The sequence below is a fragment of the Antechinus flavipes genome, chromosome 5, assembly GCF_016432865.1.
Source record: "Antechinus flavipes isolate AdamAnt ecotype Samford, QLD, Australia chromosome 5, AdamAnt_v2, whole genome shotgun sequence".
Lineage (NCBI taxonomy): Eukaryota > Metazoa > Chordata > Mammalia > Dasyuromorphia > Dasyuridae > Antechinus > Antechinus flavipes.
Genome location: NC_067402.1, coordinates 191,817,223 through 191,839,689, shown reverse-complemented (window position 1 = coordinate 191,839,689; position 22,467 = coordinate 191,817,223).

Here is a 22,467-nt window from a genome sequence, read left to right as displayed (position 1 = left end):
CCTGCACATTAACAAAAATCAATAAGGACTGGAAGAGCTATCTACTATAAAGTTTATTGGAACCAAGTAAGTTTAATTATCTGGGAGCTAGTTTGTCCTGCCAAACGACTAGAATATCAGCAAACATTTCAATTTGATTAACATTTATGAAACAGCTGTGCTAGCCAGTTATTGGTAATAAAAAGATAAATATATCACATGCATGTTCTGTTATGAAGAAGTTTGCAATGTAATGACAAGAATGATGGATATAAGGGAGATTATAAGGCACAAAGGAGAGAATCAGAAAACATCCTATAAAAATTGGTGGGAGATCACTGCTCATTATCACAGGAGCTTTCATGAAGAAGATGTCTGCTGAGTTGACCTTGAAGAAGCTATGAACATCAAAAGATAAGAGATGTCTAATCCATGGTGAGGAATCAATATGGCCCAAGCCAAGAGAGGGAAAGTGGAACAAGTGGTCTAACTTGGCTGGAACATAGAATACTTGAACTTACTGTGCTCTCCAACTATTTCAGAATTTACAATTTTTTTCTCCAACCATTTAAATGCTAGATAAAAGGCACTGTGTTTGGTGCACAAAATGAAACACTCCAGTTTGGAGTCAGATTATAAAGGGCATCTACACTCATACATAAATATATAAATTAGAACGATTTATTTCTAATGTTAGCTTTTCCATGAGGAAACGTTCAACAATTGTATCTTTGAAGCCTTGTTATAAAGGAATTTCTTGTACTGTTTCATCTTGCTAAAACGAGGGAGAAAGAACTGCCCTTAAGAAAAAAAAAAAAAAAAACTCTGTCAGTCCTTTTGTAGTCATACCCATCTGCAGTCTTATTTGTTTTTGGGGTTGAGGGAGAGGACTTATACAATTTAATTGTATAATTACCTAATTATACCTAAATCTGAACAAAAATCTCCTTTTATATATACATATATAATAGAACATATATAATAATAATAGCTAGCATTTACATTATACTTTGCATAATTTCATTTTTTTTCACAATAAAACTTAAGAGGTAAACACCATTATCCCCATTTTATAGGCGAGAAAACTGAGGAAGGCAGGTTAAACAACTTGTCCACGGTCTCATACTAACAAGAGTCTGAGACTGAATTTGTATTTAGGTCTGCTTGACTCCAGGTCCGGCATTCTATGCATAGTATCACCTGAGTGCTAACTAACTATTCGGGATTTTAAATAAATTTGGGTTTGAGGAGGCAATTAGTAAAATTTAGAAGTAATCAAAAATATCTCAGCACTAGTGTGATCACTAGTAGGAATCATAGCGAATCTAAGCTGTTGTATTTTTGAGAAGCATAATACAAGATTTCCCTCACCCCACCTTCCCCTTCCAAATCCCTCCATGATAGTTGAAAGTTGCCAAGATGCTGGAAATGGACATCATCTACCTCAAACAGACTAGAAGTGCAGGAAGGACTTCATTTCATCCAACCCCTTTGTGAAAAGTGAAAAACTGAAGGCCAAAGAGACTTTATTCAAGTTCACAAAAATTAGTAGCAGCCCCAGAACCAGAACCTGGGCCTTAAAATCCTAAGGCTTTTTTTTTTTTAAACTATAGCTAGTCTGAGATGTAAGAAATAATAAATAAGGGGCTTTATGCTGTCTCAAGATGCCTTTCAGAACAGACAGCCATTTGATAGTTGTGTCTTCTTAATGCTTATTACCCTATAAGGAAACGTAGGCTACAACAACAACCAAGGCCAGGGGATTCTACCTTTTCTAGCATGCAAAGTCATTTCCAATTTTTTTTAAATGGCAGTAAATCTAAGATCTTGTAAGCTGTCTTCACTAGGCAATTTATTAAATACATACCATATGTCAGGTACTATATACTAGGCTCAGGGAATGCAAATACAAAGAATCCCTGCCCTCAAGAAACTTAGATTCTAAAGGGAGACATAAGTACATAAATATATATTATATATAATGTGATAATAAATAATACATAAAAACATGTAAGGAAGCAAGAAACCCTTGACAATTAGAGGAAGAGGACAGAGAAATAAAAATAGATTTTGGAACTGGCAGAGAAAAATATTCAACTCTCTCTTTTATAACTCATTACCTGACAAATTGGTTGACTAATAGCAGAAGTTATTTCTATTGCCTGCCGTTTGCTGTGAAGAAGAAAGGAAGGAATTGACTGAGACTCTGCCTTTCTATTATTAATGGTTACTAAGAAGAATAAGGAGTAGGGAAAAACTACTCTGGTCTCTATTAGGATTTCCTGTTGAGAAAATAATCCCATATTTGATACCTGTGGCAGAGAGTAAGTCCTGCAAAGAAAGATTTGGAGAGACCTTTGCCAACTTTAGGATAAGGATCATTTACTTTTCCTTAAAAGAGTAATTATAATAATTACACTTATTAATTATATTACATATAGTATCTGATCTAATGTTATATAATATATACTATAGAGTATAATAGGTTGATATTACTACATGATAAAATAATAATTATATGCTAATATGTTATTGAATAAATGTTATGTATTATACTATATATGATATATATCATATTAGATAAAATACAATAGATAATCAGTAAGTATAATTATTAGTAATATCTAATATGCATTACATATATGATATAATGTTATACATCATATAGTATTGTATAATAGATTAGATATCATATATGTAATAGGTTAGATATTGTGTAATATGTAATTATGTATTCATTAAAATTACTAAGTATAATTTCATAAAAGAACAAAAATACTACTTCAGTTTAAGGCATTAGTGAAGACTGTAGTGGAAAGGGAAAGGTATTATAATTGCTATAAAGTCATAAACCCAATTAAGCAGAGTAACAATTTGGAAATAGAGCATCAAAGAAACAACCAAGAGAAGTAACAACTAGTTCAAGTGGCAACATTTACCCATTAGTCAAGTAGTACATGGATCAGTTCTGTGTCGCATGTCTACCGCAAAAGCTGTGAACTTTAATGTTACACTTCTTGAAACAGAAAAAGAACATGGATGTTTATAGTTACAAAGTAATGGGTTGCCCTGGCCATATATGTTCCCCTCATGGTCTCAGTTTCTTCATCTGTAAAATGAATATACAATTGTTTGTAATAATAACACCTGCCTCACAAGGTAATTACAATTACAAGAGATAATAAATGTAAAGTATTTTGCAGACCTTAAAGTGATATATAGATGCCAGCCATTGTTATTATATATTACAATCATTAGCTCTTGACATTAAAAAATCCACATTTTTAATAGTAATTAATGTTATTCTAACTTCTTTGGCAAGTTCAAAGTAGTGACTCCAATTTCTTATTTCTTTAGATTTCAGTTGGACTAGGTCATCAATGAGGATACTTCCTAGTTCGCAGATTTGAGGCAGGGGTCAGCAGACAATATCTTGAGGGCCAAGTCTAGCTCAATCACCAATGATGATACTTGCTAGTTCCTAGTTTGGGGCAGAGGTCAGCAAACTGTATCCTGAGATGGCTGGACAGCTCTGAGCTGCTCAGTTTTATTTTGCTGACTTTTGCTCGATGGTTCTGTGATTTTATGCACTACAGGGATTTTCTGTGGTGCTGGTGCAGGACCCATCTGTTTATATGTTTTAGGAAGCTTCATTATTGCATTCTGGAGGAAAAAGCACATTTGATAGAAGAGTGTTGTAATTAGAAATAATAATGCATGCACACTTGGTTTTCAGAGGCGTCATATAAAGTTATATAGCAGGTTACATTCTAAAACTGATGACAGCCATCGTCAGCAAATTTCAGGTGGCCCACATCGTACAGTGGGAAAAAAACTAGACCTGGGAAGCCCAGTTCTGCTGCACCCCAGGCAGCTGGGAGAATCTGGGCAAATTATTCAATGTCTTTGAGTTGCAGTTTCCTTATCAATAAGATAAATCATACTTGTTCTATCCATCTCATGGATGCGTTGTGAGGAACACCTTATAGAGTTTGGGGAAGGTGGCTGAATGAAAGGTTATATGTAAGTAAAATATCCCCTCTCTTCCCTCTCCACTTCCCCCCCCTTTACCACAAAAAAAGCTGAATGTGCTAAATAAACTAAAAGCAATAACAACTAAAAGAGGGGAAGGAAAGAAATTCTTAAAAAGAAAAATGAACCAACTAATCAACAGAGAGAATTAGAAAATGAGTAAGAGTTGAAAAAATAGTGAGGAAGAGGGGAATTAGTGCAAGGGGGTGGGAAAGAGAATGTCAGAAGAAAGCTCCAAAAAGAAAACAATGAAACTGTAATAATGACACTTAAAACCCCAGAAGAAAAAATAAAAGAAATAAAAGAATGGCTAAAAGAACCCCTAGAATGATTGGGAAGTATAATAAATATATGAAATTAGAGTTTTAATGAAAAATTCACCAGGAGAAAACCAGCCACAAAAGAAATAATCATAAGGGACAAATTAAATAATCTTGCTTATATAAAGTTAAAATCCCTTGCACAAGTAAAACTGAATTAGCTAGAATCAGCAGAAAAGGTCTAGACTAGTACATTAAAAATCTGACAAAAGATTGACACACAAAAACTACCGTGAATTGACACATAAAAAAGACATAGTTAAATAATGTAAACAACTTAAAAAAAGAAATAAAAACTATCAATGACCACTTACAATATTTTAAATGAGAAAATATAAATAAAATAACTCAGATCTCCAGTCATATTCATCGAGTTAGCAAAGATCTGTATATATATGTGTATGTATATATATATATATATCACATAATCTTAGAATTAAAAGGAATTTTATTATCCATTTGGTCTATGTAATTCCTCAAAGAAATCTCCAATATAATAGATCCAATAAGTAGTCGAATAATTCCTGCTTGGAAACTTTCAATGAGAAGGCCACTGTCTCCCCAGGCAGCCCATTCCTCCTTGCCAGCTCTGATTATTAGGAAGTGTTTCCTAAAATGCCTAAATTTGTATTTTTGCAATTTCCATCACATGCTCTGAGTTCTGCCCTCTGAGACCAAACATTTAACTAATCATTCATGCACATAACAACCCTTCAAGTGGCTCAATTTAGCTATCATTTTCTCCATGCATCTTCTCTTTCCCAAACTAAAGATTCCCAATTTCTTCAACTAATCATCTTATAATGGACATGCTGATTGCCTTTCTGAAGACATTTTCTTTTTCTTTTTTAGAAGTTTTTTTTAATTAAAGCTTTTATTTTCAAAACATATGCATGGATAGTTTTTCAATATTGACCCTTGCAAAACCTTGTGGTCCAAATTTTTCCCTCCTTCCCCCAATCCCCTCCCCTCAATGGCAAGTAACCCAATATATGTTTTACATGTTAAAATATATGTTAAATCCAACACATAACATATATATATATATATATATATATATATATATATACAATTACCTTGCTGCACAAGAAAAATCAGATCAAACAGTAAAAAATGAGTAAGAAAACAAAATGGAAGCAAACAATAACAAAAAGAGTGAAAATGCTATGTTGTGATCCACACTCAGTTCCCACAGTCCTTTCTCAGGTTGTAGATGCCTTTTCTGAAGACATTTTCTAGAGATGAGAAAACTCATTGTTGGAGTTGCTGGATGCTGCTTCTCTGTTAGAGGAGACGTGAATACCATTGGGAAACAATTTGGACCAAGAAAAAGAAGTCAGCAAATTGTTCCTTCTCTTTAGTCCAGAGATACCACTGCTAGGACTATAGAAGTAAATTAAGGACAGAAAGAAAAGGCCTTTGTGTACAAAGATGTTCATAGCATGATAGGTAATAAAAAACTAAAAATAGCATATATAAAGATTGGACAAATGGTTAAACAAATATAATGGATGAATGGTTATTTATTATAATGTAATGTAATATTAGTATTGTATATTGATGTAATATAAGAAATTATAAATATAAAAAATTCAGAAGAATAATATAGATCATAGATTTTTTGTTCTGTACCAGAAAAGACCCTAGAGAACATCTAATCCAACTCCCTTATTGAAATTAAGACACAGGGTGGTCATGCCCAAGTCCAACAATCAAGTCAAGTCAATCTGGAGAGACAATGCTCTAGTCAAATACAGAGTCAGTGTTGCTACCACACTGAAAGATAAAGACTGTTTGCTAAAAATCAATGAACTAACTGTTGGGGGAAGGAATGAGGGTACTATTTAGGTGCTTAAAAAAAACTTATCTAAAGTACAAAGCCCAATACAGGCAGCTAGTTTGCATAGTAGTTAGAACTCTGGACCTGGGGGACTTGAGTTCAAATCCAAGCACTCTTTAGCTGTGGTTCCCTTTTAAGTCACTTAACTTTGTTTACCTCAGTTTCTTCATCTGTAAAATGAGCTAGAAAAGGAAATGGTAAATATCCTTGCTAAGAAAACTGAAAATGGAGTCATACTAAAATAAATTACTGAACAAAAAACACAATATTAACGTGAGCTGCTATGACTATGTGTGTGTGTATCAAAGATCTTCAACGTGGAACAAAAATGAATTTCAATTAGCTACTTTTCCTTCTTTATGTGGAGAGTGCATGCCATCAGTAAGAGTATGAATGGATTTATCTTTACTTTTTTCTCCAGGAAGATGAAGACTCTTCCTCAGTACTGACAAGCAATCAAGCAATTCCATCTCACTGTCTGTCACCTCCCAGAGGTTCCCATTTGCTCAGAAATATTTGCAAGAAATCCAGATAGAAAGAGGAATCTTTCCAGGGTGTTGTGTATATTGTTCTAAAGCCAGCACCCTCTTGGAACAAAATGAAGTATTTGTGAGTCACTAAACATTTAACAAAAGAGATTTACTTTGTCCTAACATAGCAAGGGTATGCAACAATATGTGCTTTATTGTCCTCATTATCTCCATGTGGAAACTTGCCTGGTCATTTGGTCATGAAGGGAATGGTGACTCAAGTGATCTCCCATGAAGTCTGAGAATCCCTGACAACAGTGTCTGGGACCCTTTTTTGCCCCCCAGATAAGGACTCTACATCAAGGAAACTGTGGCCAATCAGACTAAACTGTATCAGATTCAGAGGAACTGCATCCAGAGAACTTCTGACCCTATTACACAGAGTACCCTGAAATTCTTTTAGGCTCAACAAGAAAAAGCCCTCAGTGGAGTGACTAACTCCAAGTTACCCGATGCTGGGTTAGGATTTGAACCCAAATATCCTTCAACTTGGCTGTTATTTCTACCACATCATTCTAATCAGATCCCTTCAATCAGCAGGTCCTCAGGTTCAGGAGGCAAGGGCCAAGGAGTTCTGAATATTGAATCCTATCACTGGCCAGCTCTCAAGACACACTGAGCTGGGGAGGAGGAAGGGAGACAAGGTATTCTCCTTAGCAATGGTTGTCTGCATTTATTACAAGTAAATTTAATATTAGTTTGCTGCAGGTGCAGAGATTATTTTATTCTCAATTCATTATAGTTTGTTGTAGAAAATGTATAGGTTTGGTTTTGTTAAAAATTATATGGGGTCATTTTTTTGGGTGGTAAGAGTTGTTTTTTTTTTTTAAGAAAACCTTCAGCTCAAAATTTAATTTTTTAAAAATTGAAATTTGAATCCTGTTTGGGATTTATCAAATTATTATATTATAATGTATAATTTCATAATATATGTTATTATAATTTATTTTGGTTTGGGGGAAATCATAATTTACTTAAGTTCAAAGTTCTTCCCTTTATACCTTAATAAAATAAGAATCTAAGATTAAAATCTGTTTTTTGTGTTATTTTTTATGAACTTTTTAAAATTTCACACAGAACTTGAGAGTCTCTGAATAGCCAAAGATAGATTGAGCATAGAGAGGCCATAAGGCCTTAAAATAGGCCTCTTCTGTTACTTTGTGGCTAATTAGACTGAATTTGGTTTTATCTCTGTTCCAATGAATATTTCTTATGTCCATTATTGTTTTTCTCTCTCTCTCCAAATATCTTCTCCTCAGATCTAGATCTGATATTAATCAATCATATGCCATTATCCTGTGGTGATAAAAAGGATAATTATTTAGAAACAGAAAAAAAGAATACAATTAGGAAAATCCATTAACAGCTTATATTCTTAATATTATCCAAGAAGGGCCTCCTCTCAACCTTCAGCTTTTAAAGTCAGTCCCTTTTCAGTTTGCAGAGAAGAGATTCAGGCTTTTCAGATAAGGATTCAGTCAGTAAGAGAATGGCTTGCTTACTCATGGGAGCTGGTAGAAAACCTCTTGAGATAAAACTCCTGCAGTGTCCTAGGCATTTCAGCCTTGGAACTGGGAAATACTGCAATACTGGTATGATTGTAGACTAAAACTATAGCTGAAGGGAAATTCCTTCTGCTGCCCCTTCCATCAGGGATCCATGGTGTGAACATGTCAACATGATCCATTTATAGCTGAGGGGAAACATCTGGCAGAGAAACAGTCCTGCATCCCACCACCTCAGTATTACTGACATCCCTATCTCCCAGCGAGTCCTGGAATGGACTGTGTGCATCAGCCATAACTGTCTTGCAGTCCCACAATCTAATTTCCAGTTTCCCAGCACACTATTTCAAAAACAGTGAGAGGAGGCAAAGACAGTGGCCACCATTCAGATATCTACTGCACAGGCTTTCAGGAAATGTCTGTGCCCTTACAAAGGGCACATGTCTTTCCCCCTACAATAAATACTGCTTTAAAGTTTACAAACCACTTTCCCCACAGTAACCTGGAAGATAAGACCACAATTCTTGGAACTAGCTTGTGAGGTAGTTAGTGTCAAGATTTTTGGTTTTATTTTACAGATGAAATGATTCTCCAAAGTAATTATTCCCAAGCTAAAAAGGGATAGGTCAGAGAACCAAATTTGGTTCTTTTTATTTCAGAAAAACATATTTTCCACTAGCCTAATATTCCCTTAAGAAAGGTTTGGCCAAATAAAACAGACCACTGCAAGAAAAGAAGCATCACTCTTCTTCCTACATGCTGACACCCCTGGATACCTGACGCCCTCCTGAAGAGGTTAAGAGCTGTCTGGTCAGCCCTGAGACTTTCCTCACCCTTTTCCAAGTTGTAGTATAGCAGAAGTGGGAACACACAGGACAACCGGATTTAAGAAAGCTGAGTTCTTGGTGGCTCTGTGACAAACTCACAAAATGACTTTGGTTTGTTTTTTAATCTAAAAAAATAGTTTTATTCATTGCATTTCAATTCATGCAGTATTGAGTTCATGCACTAGAAAAAGCTAGCACAATTATTCATTCATTTCCTTAGGAGAAAAAAATGGGATTAGGGTGGAGGGAAAAAATGGAAGAAAAGCTCCTGTTTCCCTGAGACAGGAGAGATTCAAAATGAGCTGGACACTGTGCCTGGAAGCCAAGTTCATCTTTTAACATGAAGACTCTGTCTATAGCTTCTAGATACACATTTTTAGTTCTGGACAATGGTAGGGGAAAAGTGACCATTCAGTGACCTGTGAGAGTGGGTGCGTTGACTGAAGGTGGCAAATTAGAATGAAGGCTGCTATTTTGGGAGCTTGTTGATTATTCATGTTCCCTTGGAGAGCTGCTCTTGGGAGGAAATGGGGTGGAGGGTAGAAATTTTACTTCTGCAGTCAACATCTCTCAAGAAAATGCTACAAATATGTTATGCATGAAATTTCCCATTTCAATAGCCTTGGATATTCAGCTAAATTTATTGAAATATTAATTCCTTAAAAAAAAAGTCAAAAGGGAAGTGTTTTAAATCCTGTACTTTTCAGTCAGTGATTTTTCTAACTTATAATGTGGGTGTAGAACACCAGTGTGTTTACCTTTGGCAGGTTCTGTGGTTGGTGGGTCTATGAAGCCAGGCCACTTTGGCAGAAATGAATCCTGAGGTCAGTCCTGTGCAATAGTTGTGCTGGATGCAGCCATGGCCAGACTCAGTAGCTGGCCGTCCGAGGTCTGAATGGCAGACTGGCTAAGTACAGATTGGGTCAGGTCCTGGTTGGTTGAAATGGTGATTTGTTGATTCCTGTAGAACTGCTATTCATCTGTAAACTGGTTAAACCACTGCTATTCTTGCTAGGCTTCTGTCTAGGTGATTTGCTAGACCCAAGGAGGGTTTGAATCTGTCCCTGATCAAACTGGGTGGCTGATACAGGATATGCTAAGTGCATATACTGTAGTAGGCCACATTGAGATTGGAATTGGAATTTCCCTGATATAGGTATAGGTTCTAGGCTTCCCTGACTTACCTTTGGTCCCTATACTGCAACGTTTCAGTGAGACACAGTCTGTCTCTTGATGTAAATCTGAGTGAGTGAAATTCATTTGCAATAGTTTCTCCTTGAAACTGTTGACTTTGTCATGATTCAATGTTTTTGTTTCTCTTTTTGTAAACCTTATGAGAGATATAGCTTGGTTTGCTTCCACTTAATCCATCATATTAAGGGAAGTTTTCAAATATTTATGACATTTTTTGGCACATTATTTATCTGAGCTTGACAACTATATTTCTGGGTATGTTGAACCTGGATCTTGTCTCAGGTGATAACCTTTATATTCTATCAAGCTACACTTGATAATCTGATTTCAATAATTCTTAGTAATTTTCTTTTATAATTTTCTGAAAAATTTTTTACTTTAGAATTTTGGCTTCATCATGTTTTTTCTGCAAAATCTGTTAGCACCAGGACTAAGAATAAGTCAGGAAGCCCAGAACCTATACCTATATCAGGGATAGAGGGAAGAAATCCTGGATGAGATTCTAGCCAAGGAAGTCCGCAGCCTTTTCTTATAGTTGTAAGGCTCAGTTCTTGAACTAAATCTCAGGAGCCTGTAAGGCTTGAAAATAGAAGACAACAATCTGGGTGCAATCTGAGTCATGTTGACTGACTTGGAACCAACTTCTCATTTTGCAAAGAAAAACCTTTACAATTTGTTGGCTGGGGCTAATCCTGAGATCCTTGAATAACATAAAATAACAATCCTAAGTAATATAGATAAATACCAGAGAACTTCCTAACATTCCTTCCAGGATCATACAGAACAAAGAGAAAGAAGGGAATATGCATTTATGTAATACCATCTATGTCCCAAGCACTGTACTAACCACTTTTAATAAATATCACGTCTTTTAGTCCTCAAAATAACCCCAAAATAGGTGCTGTTATTATCCCTATTTTATAATTAAGGGACCAAGGCAAAGAACTAGTATCTAAGGTCAGATTTGAACTCAGATTTTCCTGACTCCAGGCCACAACATAAAGAAATGCACATATTTCCCCAAAGGTCTACTGAAATTCCTGAAAGAAATGACATAAGAGCTTATAATCAAAAAACAAATAAAATAAAATTTCTATTGAGGAATAAGTGGGAAAGAAAATGAGAGTTCTCAGTTTTTCAAAATTAGAAGGAGATTAACAAGTTTAGCACAGGAGATTAAAACTCTTACTCAAATATAGAAAAGTGGAGCAAAAATAATTTAAGGATTCTATGAGACAACAATAAATATTAGAATAAAATCAAAAGAATTAGACTAGAATAAAATAAAATAAATGCAAGCTATTATTTTTTTTAATGACCTGGAAAACAAATCAAGGAGAGTTCACATAAGAAGCATGTAACTACTTGAAAATCTCAACCATACAAAAAATTAGCCTAGATACTATGTTTCATGAAATTGTTAATAAAACTCAAACTCATTAGAATCAAAGGATCAAACAAAAATCGAAAGGAAAAAAAAAACAGGTTTAGGGGTTTCTTCTCGATACTTTAAAACAAAAACTGCCAGCAAAGTAGCCAGAAAGAGTTTAGGTTCCAAGGAATCACAATCTGAGTTATACATTACTTACAAGCTGTGCAACACTAGGTAAATCACTTAACCTTTATCTACCTCAGTTTCCTCATTTGAAAAAGGAGGATAATAATAGCATCTACTATACAATGTTGTGAGGATCAAAAGAGTTAACATAAAGTTTTTTTCAAATCTTAAAGTGCTATATAAATATTAGTTACCATCATTATTATTATTTTTAAAGGGGAAGAGAACTTGGAATATGATAATCCAGAAGATAAAAAATAAAGGCTTATAATCAAGAATAACCCAGCAAAGCTAAGTAAAATTTGGTGGGTGGAGAGGGGGAATGGTATTTCCAAATATTTCTGAAGAAGAGACAAATGCTGAATAGATACTGTGAAATGCAAACACAAGAGTCAAGAGAAATATAAAAAGATAATACTTTTGAACAGTTGGAAGGGATGATGAAATGCTATATTATAGTAAGGAAAGAGAAACAATGATGTCCCCTTAAAACTCTAAAGCCTTCAAGGAGCATAAAAGAAATGATACACAAGGTTTGAGGGTAGTTTTGTTATATTTTAATGATTTTAAGAGGAAAAAAGGAAAGGAAAAAAGAATATATCAGGAAATAAAGAGAGATTAAGAGATTGAAACTCCTCTCATATACCCAGAATGTGTAGGAAAAACATATTATGATAAAGGAAGGGATAGGAGAAGCAGGCTACACATAAATTGCACATTTATTAGAAATGGACAACAGAGGAATAGGGTAAAGGAAAGAGTCTGCATCAAACATAGATTACTAATGCTGAGTACACTCTTTCTCAATACCTTCTTTATTTAGAAGGGTACAGGAACAAAGTTATAAAAAGGCATCAAGGAAGAGTAAATTCATAATGAACAATCATGGCTTAGAACATAAATGGGATGAACTTATCCATAACAGAGAAGGGTAGCAGAGTAAATTAAAAAAAAAACAGACTCCAACAATTGTTTACAAGAAACACATTTGAAACAGAAAGATTCACACAGAGATAAATAAGGGGCTAGAGGAAAATCTATTAAACTTCAGGTTTAACTTTACAAATAGCAATATTCATGATTTCATGGAAGACAATAATAAAAATAGACTTAATTAAAAGAGATAAATAGAAAAACTACATTAAACTTAAAAGTAACATTGATAATGGGTCAATATTAATACCAAATATATGTGTGTGCATATATGTGTGTATACAGATGTGTATACTGATTAGTATTGAAAAAAACAAGTAGCAGGTAAAGTTATAATAATTGGCAATCTGAATGTATTCTTCTCAGAGCTAGAATTCTAACTAAAACATAAACCACAAATAAATTAAGTAGCTGAGAGAATTTTAGAAAAAGTTAGATATCTGGTCTTGGTGATTAATAAATAATAATAAAAAGGACTATGAAATTTTTTTCTGCTGTGCTTGATACCTTTACAAAAACTGAACATGTACAAACACATGAAAGCCCCACAAAATAAATGCAGTAAATCAGGGATATTAAAGCACATCTTTAGTGACCATATGCAATAAAATTGTATTTAATAAGAGGCCTTTGAAAGAGATATTAAAATTAATTGGACTACTCATTCCAGGAGATGGAAAATCCACTTTGTACATTTTTTAAAATATCGATCAATTGTGCTGATTTCTTCTCATATTTTCTCTTTATATCAAAAATATTATTTGTTGTGTGGAATGGTTCTATAGGAATGGGAGGGGAGGGTTATTGGGGATAACTCTGATGATGTAAAATAAAAGACATCAGTAAAAAATATTTTTAAAAGAAAAAAAAAATCAGCAGAGAGTAAATAGTCATTGAGTACCTAACCTATTCCACTGATCCACTACTCTGTTTCTTAACCAGTACCAAATGGTTTTAATGACCGCTGCCACTTTATAGTACAGTTTAGATCTGGTATTGCTAGGCCATTTTTTTTGCATTTTTCCCATTAATTTGATATTCTTGACCTTTTGTTCTTCCAGATGAATTTTGTTATTATTTTTTTCTAGCTCAGTAAAGTAATTTTTATGGCAGTTTGATAGGTATGGCACTAAATAGATTAATTTAGGTAGAATTATCATTTTTATTATATTAGCCCAGCCTACCCATGAACAACTGATATTTTTCCAATTGTTTAAGTCTAACTTTATTAGTGTGAAAAGTGTTTTGTGATTGTGTTCATCATATAGTACTTTCATTTGTCTTGACAGATAGATTCCCCAATATTTTATATTGTCTACAGTTATTTTAAATTGAATTTCTCTTTCTCTCTGGGTTTTGTTGGTAAGATACAGAAATGCTGATTTGTGTAGGCTAATTTTACATTCTATAATTTTGCTAAAGTTGTTAATTAATTCTAGTGTTTTTTAATTGACTTTCTAGGATTCTCTAAATATACTATCATATCATCTACAAAGAATGATAATTTTGTTTCCTCGTTGCCTACCCTAAGTCCTTCAATTTCTTTTCTTCTCTTATTGTTAAAGCTAACATTTCTAATATTCAGTATTGAATAGTAGTGGTGATAATGGGTATCTGTGTTTCACCTCTTTGGGAATGCTTCTAGCTTACTTCCATTATCAGGTTCCTTATTTATAAAATTAGCTGGAGAAGGAAATGGCAAATCACTTCCTTATTTTTCTCAAGAAAACCTCAAATGAGGTCATGAAGAGCTGGACACAATTGCAAAACAACTGAACAACAACAAATTAATTTCCCTTAGAGTTGCTCTTTTCTGTGATCAGAGAGACAGTCATGTAGTAAATAAAAAAATTAGACTTGGAATCCAAGGAAACTTGGAAAAACTGAATCCAAATCCCCTCCTATAATGTATTTGACCATCAGCAGATCACTTAACCTATTTGAGACTCAGTTTCCTTATCTGTAAAGTGGGGTAATAATATTTGTATTATATATTTTTTCAAAGTTATTGTGAGAACCACAACATTATCATCACTTGGTACTTATCCTGTTGCAAAAGCTTTTTGGATGGTCTTCTTGCTTCAAGTTTCTTCCCAGTCAGCAGTCTAATTAATCTTCCTAAAGCACGCATGAAATTATGTAACAAGCTTCAGAAAAGACAGATAGTGAGAAATATAACTTTAGAGTTATGCCATTATATCCCTCACTCACCAAGGGAGACTGCATTACCCCATAATGCAATAAACTCCAGTAATGTCTAATTATCCTGAGGTGAAATATAAAATTCTCTGGCATTTCCAGCCCTCCAAAATGACCCCTTCCTATTTTTCCTGGTATTTTACACTTTACTATACATACCCTTTGATCCAATGACACTGGTCTTCTTGCTGCTTTTTTGCACAAGGCACTTTGCCTCTTGACTGCAAGCACTTTTATTGAGTTACCCCCAACTGTGGAATTCTCAGGATCCTCATCTCCACTTTCCCTGACTACTTCAAACCCCAGCTAAAATCCAACCTCCTACAAGAAGCCTTTCCCAATTACTCTTAATATAATGCTTTCTTTTTATTGATTATCTTTAATTTATCCTGTAGATATTTAGTTTGTAGAGTTGTTAATATGTGGTCTACCCCATTAGACTGTGAGCTCTTTGAGAACAGGTACTGGTTTTTGCCTTTGTATCCCAAGAGCTTGGAGCATTCGTTCTGCACTTGGTAAAATCTTGTTGATTGCCATGCAGAATCAGAGCAAAACAGGTTGCTCTCATAGAAAACATGGGTGGCCAGAGAATGACTGAACTGGTCACTGCGCTGGTCTCTGATTGTATTTTCTGAGGTATAATAGCTTATAAATCTCTCCCTAGTAAGGAGAGTTCTTTCATTGTATGACTGATTGAGGACTATATTAGTCAGACAGCCAACAACAGCTGGTAAGATGCCCCAGGCAAAGATTGTCTATTCTTTTGATGAATCCTGACTCCCTGCTGCTTCCTCTTACTCCCTTGATATGACTTTCGTCTGAATGATGTTGAGAAATCTCTTACAATTCTTATCACAGCTCACAGGTCCTGAAAAGTGTTCTCAGGACCCCACTTTCAGCAAGCCACAACATGCTCAATGAGATTGTAGAAGCTGAATTGCTTTCACCTCCCTCTCTTAACAGGACTTTTTTTTTTTTTTTTGCTATTGCCATTGTTCTATACAAATCACAAGATTTAGATAATGGAAAAGACCTAAAAGAGCTGAGGAATTTTGATCCACTTTTCCCAATATCAAACTAATTGTCTTTTGTTGGTTAATGTATTTGGTTATTTGCTGTTTTTTCAACACTATCTTCTGGCTCATACAAAGGCACTGGTGTCTTTCCACACATGTTAGTTCATTACTCTCAAAGGCAAGAGGTGTAGGGAATAAAGTATTAGGCATCTAGTGAGGAAGACTTGGGATTGAATCATAACTTTGAAACTTAGTGTGTCAATCTCACTAATGAATATTGATGCAAAAATTTTAAATAAAATATCGGCAAAGAGATGACATCAACTTATCAGCAGGATAGTACACTATGACTAAATGCAATTTACACCAGGAATGCAGGGCTAGTTCAATATCAGAAAAACTATTATCATCATCGACCATATCGATAACAAAACCAACAGAAATTGTATAATAATCTCAATAGATGCTAAAAAAGCTTTTGACAAATATAGCATCAATTACTGTTAAAAACTCTAAAGATCATAGGGCTAAAGGGAGCTTTCCTTAAAATAATAAGCAGCATCTAAGACCTTCAGCAAGCATTATTTGTAATGAAGAGAAGTTGGATGCATTTCCCATAATATTAGGGGTGAAACAAGAATGCCCATTGTTGTGATAAGGAAGCCACCTGCCAGTGGCTGCTGGAGGTCTAACTCAGACTTGAAGAATGGATCTCTTCATGTGAGAGGATGATGATGATACAAGGAGACTGAAAGGCAGTTGCGTTGTCTGATCTCTCTCCTCTTCCCTCTTGCCTCCAATTCATTTCCCAATCCACAAGGAACACCTGCATCAGCAAAGGCTGCCCTCCAACTCCCTCAATGTCACAATTCATAGCTGCGGAGGCTCTTGGAGAATTCCTGCCCCTTCACCCAGGCATGGTCCTTAACAGCCCATTATCACTGCTATTATTCAATGTTGTACTAGAAATGCTCACTTTAGAAATAAAAAAAGAAAAAAGAAATTAAAGGAATTAGAATAGGCAATGAGGAAATAAAACTATCATTCTTTGCAAATGATATGATAATATCTGTAGAGAATCCTCGAAATTCATCCAAAAACATATTGGAAACAATTCACAACTTTAGCAAAGTTTCAGGATATAAAATAAACCCACACAAATCATTAGCATTTTTATGTATTACTGGCAAAGCCCATCAACAAGAGATAGAGAAATTCCACTTAAAATTGGGGTAGACAAAATAAAATATTTGGGAGTCTACCTGCCAAGACAAATCTGAGAATTGTATGAACAGCATTATAAAATACTTCTCAGACAAATAAAGTCAGAGCTAAACAATTGGGAAAATATCAATTGTTCATAAGTAGGCTGAACTAATATAATAAAATGACAATTCTGCCTAAATTGGTCTACTTGTTCAGTGCCATACCAATCAAATTGCCAAAACATTATTTTATAGAACTAGAAAAAAAATAATAACAAAATTCATCTGGAAGAACAAAAGGTTAAGAATATCAAGGGAATTAATGGAAAAAATTTACAAAGAATGGTGGATTAGCAGTGCCAAACCTAAAATCAAAGCAGCATCATCAAAACCATTTGGTACCCCCTAAGAAAGAATGGTAGATGAGTGTAACAGATTAGATACACACAATACAATAATCAAAGCCTATAGCATCTAGTATTTGATTAATCCCCAAACTCCAGCTTCTGGAATAAGAACTCAGTATTTGACAAAAATTGTCCAGAAAACTGGAAAATAATATGTCAGAAATTCGGCATAGACCTATGTTTCACACTTCATACCAAAATAATGTCAAAATGGAAACTTATTAGTGTGTACTTAATTACTTGAAAAGGGAGTAATAATGCAACCTTTGACAACTATCTCAGAAAGTTATTGTGAGAAAAGTTATATGGAAAATGCTTCTGAAACCTTTAAATTCCATGTGATGGTCATTCAGCTACTATTATTTTACATACAATTCTAATTCAGAATTTTAAAAATAATATGGATGAAGTCTGATTCATCCCATCAAATGCTTTGTTCTCTTCAGAGTGTTAACAGGTTCAACCTGTTGGTGGAAATTGTCAGCAATCTGTCCACTAGATAAGGATATTCTGGTATACCTGGAAATATGTAAAGGGCTATTGCATGGGAGGAATTGGAATTAAAATTGTTATAGAGGAAGTTGATAAGATGAATTTGCCTGAGGTTATTAATTGTACTCAAGTACTTTTCAATGGATTTAGTTTCCAACTTATTTTTCCTCTTTATTCATCAAAAAGCCAATACTGAAGGCAGGATAAATTCAACAAAAGTAGAATTGTCCATTGGGTTTTTAAAAGATAAGATTTACTTTTTCTAAACACAAATTGGGAAATGAAAATGGAAACAGACCCAACTACCAGGAAGAAAAGACCAGCCTTATTCAGGGTCATTTTACCTGGACAGGGAATCCATAAAAGAATAGAATCCCTCTTGGACAGTATCTGGGAAATGTTTAAACAGGGTCTCCTTTGTTCACTTGTAAAGATAAAGGCTCTTTTCAGTCACAACCTATGTACCAAGGGATTAGAAGGGTTCATTAGCTTGTGTCCTTAAAACCCTCTTAATTTCTTAAATTAAGCAGCTAGATGGCATATGGAATTGAATCTTTAACTTGCAGTCAAAAGATCTGAGTTCAAATCTTGATTCAGATACTTTTCACAGTTGTGTAATCCTGGTAAAATCACTTGACTTTTTTCAGCCTTAATATTCTCATCTGAAAAATAAAAATAATAGTACATGTACCTCATAGTATTTTGTGAGAATTAAATGAGATAGTATATGTAAAGTGCCATGTAAATCTTAAAGGGCTATATGAAGGTTATTATTGTTGTTGTTGCAAGTGATAGCTTTCTCTTTCTTCCAAATCATGTATTTTTCCATCATACCATTGTCTTTTCAGCATTCTGGTTATTATTTTACTCAGGCTGTTCTAAATTCTTTGAAGTTGATATTTATTTCAAATCCATTAAGAGTTCCTCCCAGGAAGGAGAAAATAACACAAAAGTCTGTATCAGCCTCGCAAGCCCCAAAGTACATGTTGGGGACTCAGCCATGAGCCCATCCTTTTTGCAGGAATCATACACTAGAGTAGTAAGAGAACATTGCCATTCCTCAAATCTGGTCCCATTAAGAAGCCTGGGCTGCTGTCATTACTGTAATTGCCTCTCCAATTCCTAGAGTCTTCTTCCCAGGAATATGGTAGAGGAAGCTACACTGCTCCTCTCCTGCATCAATTACCCATCTGCAGCATTATTATGTCACACAGTGTGAACAAAGGGTGTTTGTTTAACAAGTGGGGCTCCCTGGATATTAAAGAATCTGAGAAGAAACTGAATATGAATAAAGGGAGAAATATAAGACGTGAGGATGTATAGACAGTCAATTTAAATGTTCCAGGGTAGATTTAACTTTTATTTTGAACAGTGAAGGTGCCTAAAACACCATAGGCATTTAATAAATGCTTGTTAATTGATTAATTAAAGATCTTTATACTAAAGGAACTATGTAACTGTGAAACAAGTCCTATCTCACAGTTAAATATATGTAAAGGCTTTTTTTTCAATGAGAAATAATCAATTCTGAAAAAGTTTGATTTTTTCCTACCTATAAACTTACAACAAGGTAGTCTAACTGAAATCATCAATTTTTCCCATCTGCCTATCTATTTCATTACTTGAGTTCATTTTTACATGGTAAAAAGGGTGGATGTTACAGCTTAATATTATCCAAAATAAGTCCTAAATTTTAAAATTTAATTCTTCAAACATTTATTAAGTAATATATGTAAGGCAATGTGCTAGGTGCTGGAATTCAAAGATAAAACAGAAACAAGATTTACCTTTGTTACTCCTACAACTTGTATATAGAAAAATAAATATGAATATCATCCATATTTCAAAACAGCTCTGAACTAACAGGGACCCAAGTTCATTATTTTGGGGCTTTCAATTAGCAAATCATGCCTAGATTTTTTTTCCCTTTTGACTAGGTAGCTCTAAGAACTTCTGAAGTTAATGTCTGTCCAAATATATGGTGGCTTTCCAAACTGGATGATCCAAGCTAGGATCATCAAAGATCAGCATTCTATCCCTTGTGCCACCTAATTGTCTGAATTATTAAAATGCTATTTTCCGAGAAGTTCAGAGAGTTTTTATACCAATAAGTTAATGAATCCTTCCAAGTAGATAGTGACTGAAAAGAAAGCTTTCATATCTGGAAGTTAATCCTGAAAGTGAACAAAGGGAATCCTGTTTCATAACAATAAATCTAATAAATTTTAAGTTGGAAGAGACCTTAGAAATCCTTATTCCTTATTTTATTGATGAAGAAATTGAAGTCCAGAAAATTAAACTCACTTGTCAACTTTCTAATGGAAAAGCTGGGATTTGAATTCCAGATCTTGAGTCCTCTGCTAATATATTATCTGTTGGATAGAAAGTGTCATAAAAGCCCCACCCATAAGTTACAGTGGGGATCAAATCGAAATCCTGATGAAGAAATACTTTTGAATGTTCAGAAACATCCAGAGCTACTTCAACTTACAGTTTATGTCTTCCTCATCAGAAGAAAGTGATCTTTTGATAGTTTAATTGGTATGAATTCAATAAGTAATTTAATTTAGAAAGTTATCATTTTTTATATTGACTTGTCCTACCCATGAGCAATTGAGTTTTTCCCCAATTATTTAAGTCTGTCTTCATTTATATAAAATGTTTTGTAGTTGTTTTATATAGTTCTTTTGTGGATTTTGATAAGTAGACTCATGTATTTCATTTATTTTGTAGTTAGTGTAATGATATTTCTCTTTCCCTTTTATTGGTAGTATATAGAAATGATAATAATTTATATGAGTTTATCTTATATTCTGAAGTTGCTGAAATTGGTATTTCAATTACTTTTTAGTTTAATCTCTAGAATTCTTTAAGTTCAATATCGTATCATCTCCAAAAGTAATAATTTTATCTTTATTTGTGCTTATTCCCTTAATTTTTTTTATTTTATTGCTATAGCAAATATTCCTAGTACTTTGTCAAAATAGTTATAGTGACAATAGATATCCTTCTTTCACCCCCAATTTTACTGAAAAAAAAAAAAAAACTAGTTTATCCCTGTTACATACACTAGGTTACCTTTTTCTTTGCAAGACAATTAGGATTAAATGACTTGCTGAGGATCATATAGCTAGTAAGTGTTAGCTGTCTGAGGCCAGATTTCAACTCCCATATTTATTGGCAAAGGTATCCTCATTATAAATAATGCTTGGTTATGATTTTAGTTAAATGCTTTTTATGATCTTTTCTAAAAGGTCCTTCCATGCCTATATTTTGTAGGCTTTTTAGCATAAAAGAATGTTGTACTTTGTCTAAGGCTTTTTCTGCATCTGATAAAATGATGATGTGCTTCTTTTTAAAAATATTAATTCTTAATTAATTAATTAAATATTTCTATTCATTGTTTCCCCCATGTTGAACCATTTTTGCGTCCTGATATAAATCCTACCCATAATTAATGATTTCTTAGATAAATCACTATAGTCTGTTTTATAGAATTTTGTTTCAAATGTTTGAGTAAATATAAATTAATGATATTGGCTTTTGGTTTCCATTGTGTGTCTTAGCTTTCCCTAGTTTAATGGGATAATAAATGATAATTTATTTATGGCTAGATTTATGACCTTTTCTGAGATTCAGTTAAGATCTCTCTGGTTTTCTGATAGCATAGCATTTTGTATTTTTGTTTTGTTTTCTTTTGCTTTGTGTTTTTGTTTTGCATTATCAGCTTTGTAAGATTATAACTGTCCATAATATGTTCTGATTATGCTTTTTATTTCCTCTGGCTTTGCTGTGATCTCATTTTGTTCATTTGCTATTTTAATTGATTTGATTTTCTGCTCTCACCCCCCACTGCCACCCCAAGCTATTGGAGTTAAATGACTTGCCCAGGATCACACAGCTAGGACGTATTAAGTGTCTGAGGTCAGGGTTTTCTTTTTCAGGCCTGGTTCTCTATCCACTGTGCCATCTAGCTGTCCCTATTGCTCTCATTTTTAAATAGGTTAGTCAAGGACTTATCAATTTTATTAGTCTTTTCAAAGAACAGCTTTTAGTTGTATTTATCAATTCTGTGGATTCTTTGTTTCTAATGTATTTCCCCTCTAATTTTTAAGATCTCTTTTGTGCTTTTTTCAGATTTATTTATTGACTTTCTAATTTTTTAAAAATTCATGTTCACTTTGTTAATCCTGTCCTTTTCTATTTTGTTAATGTATGTTTTTAAGGCTATGATTTCCTTCCTGAGGACTGCTTTAGCTGTATTCCAGAAACTTTGGTATATTGTTTCATTATCATTTTCATTGATAATGCTATTAATTACTTTGATGATTTCTGCTTTAGCCTACTCATTATTTAGCATTTCATTTTTAAATCTCCATTTGGTTTTTATTTCTTTTGTTCCTAAACCTATTGGTATTATTGTTGCATTG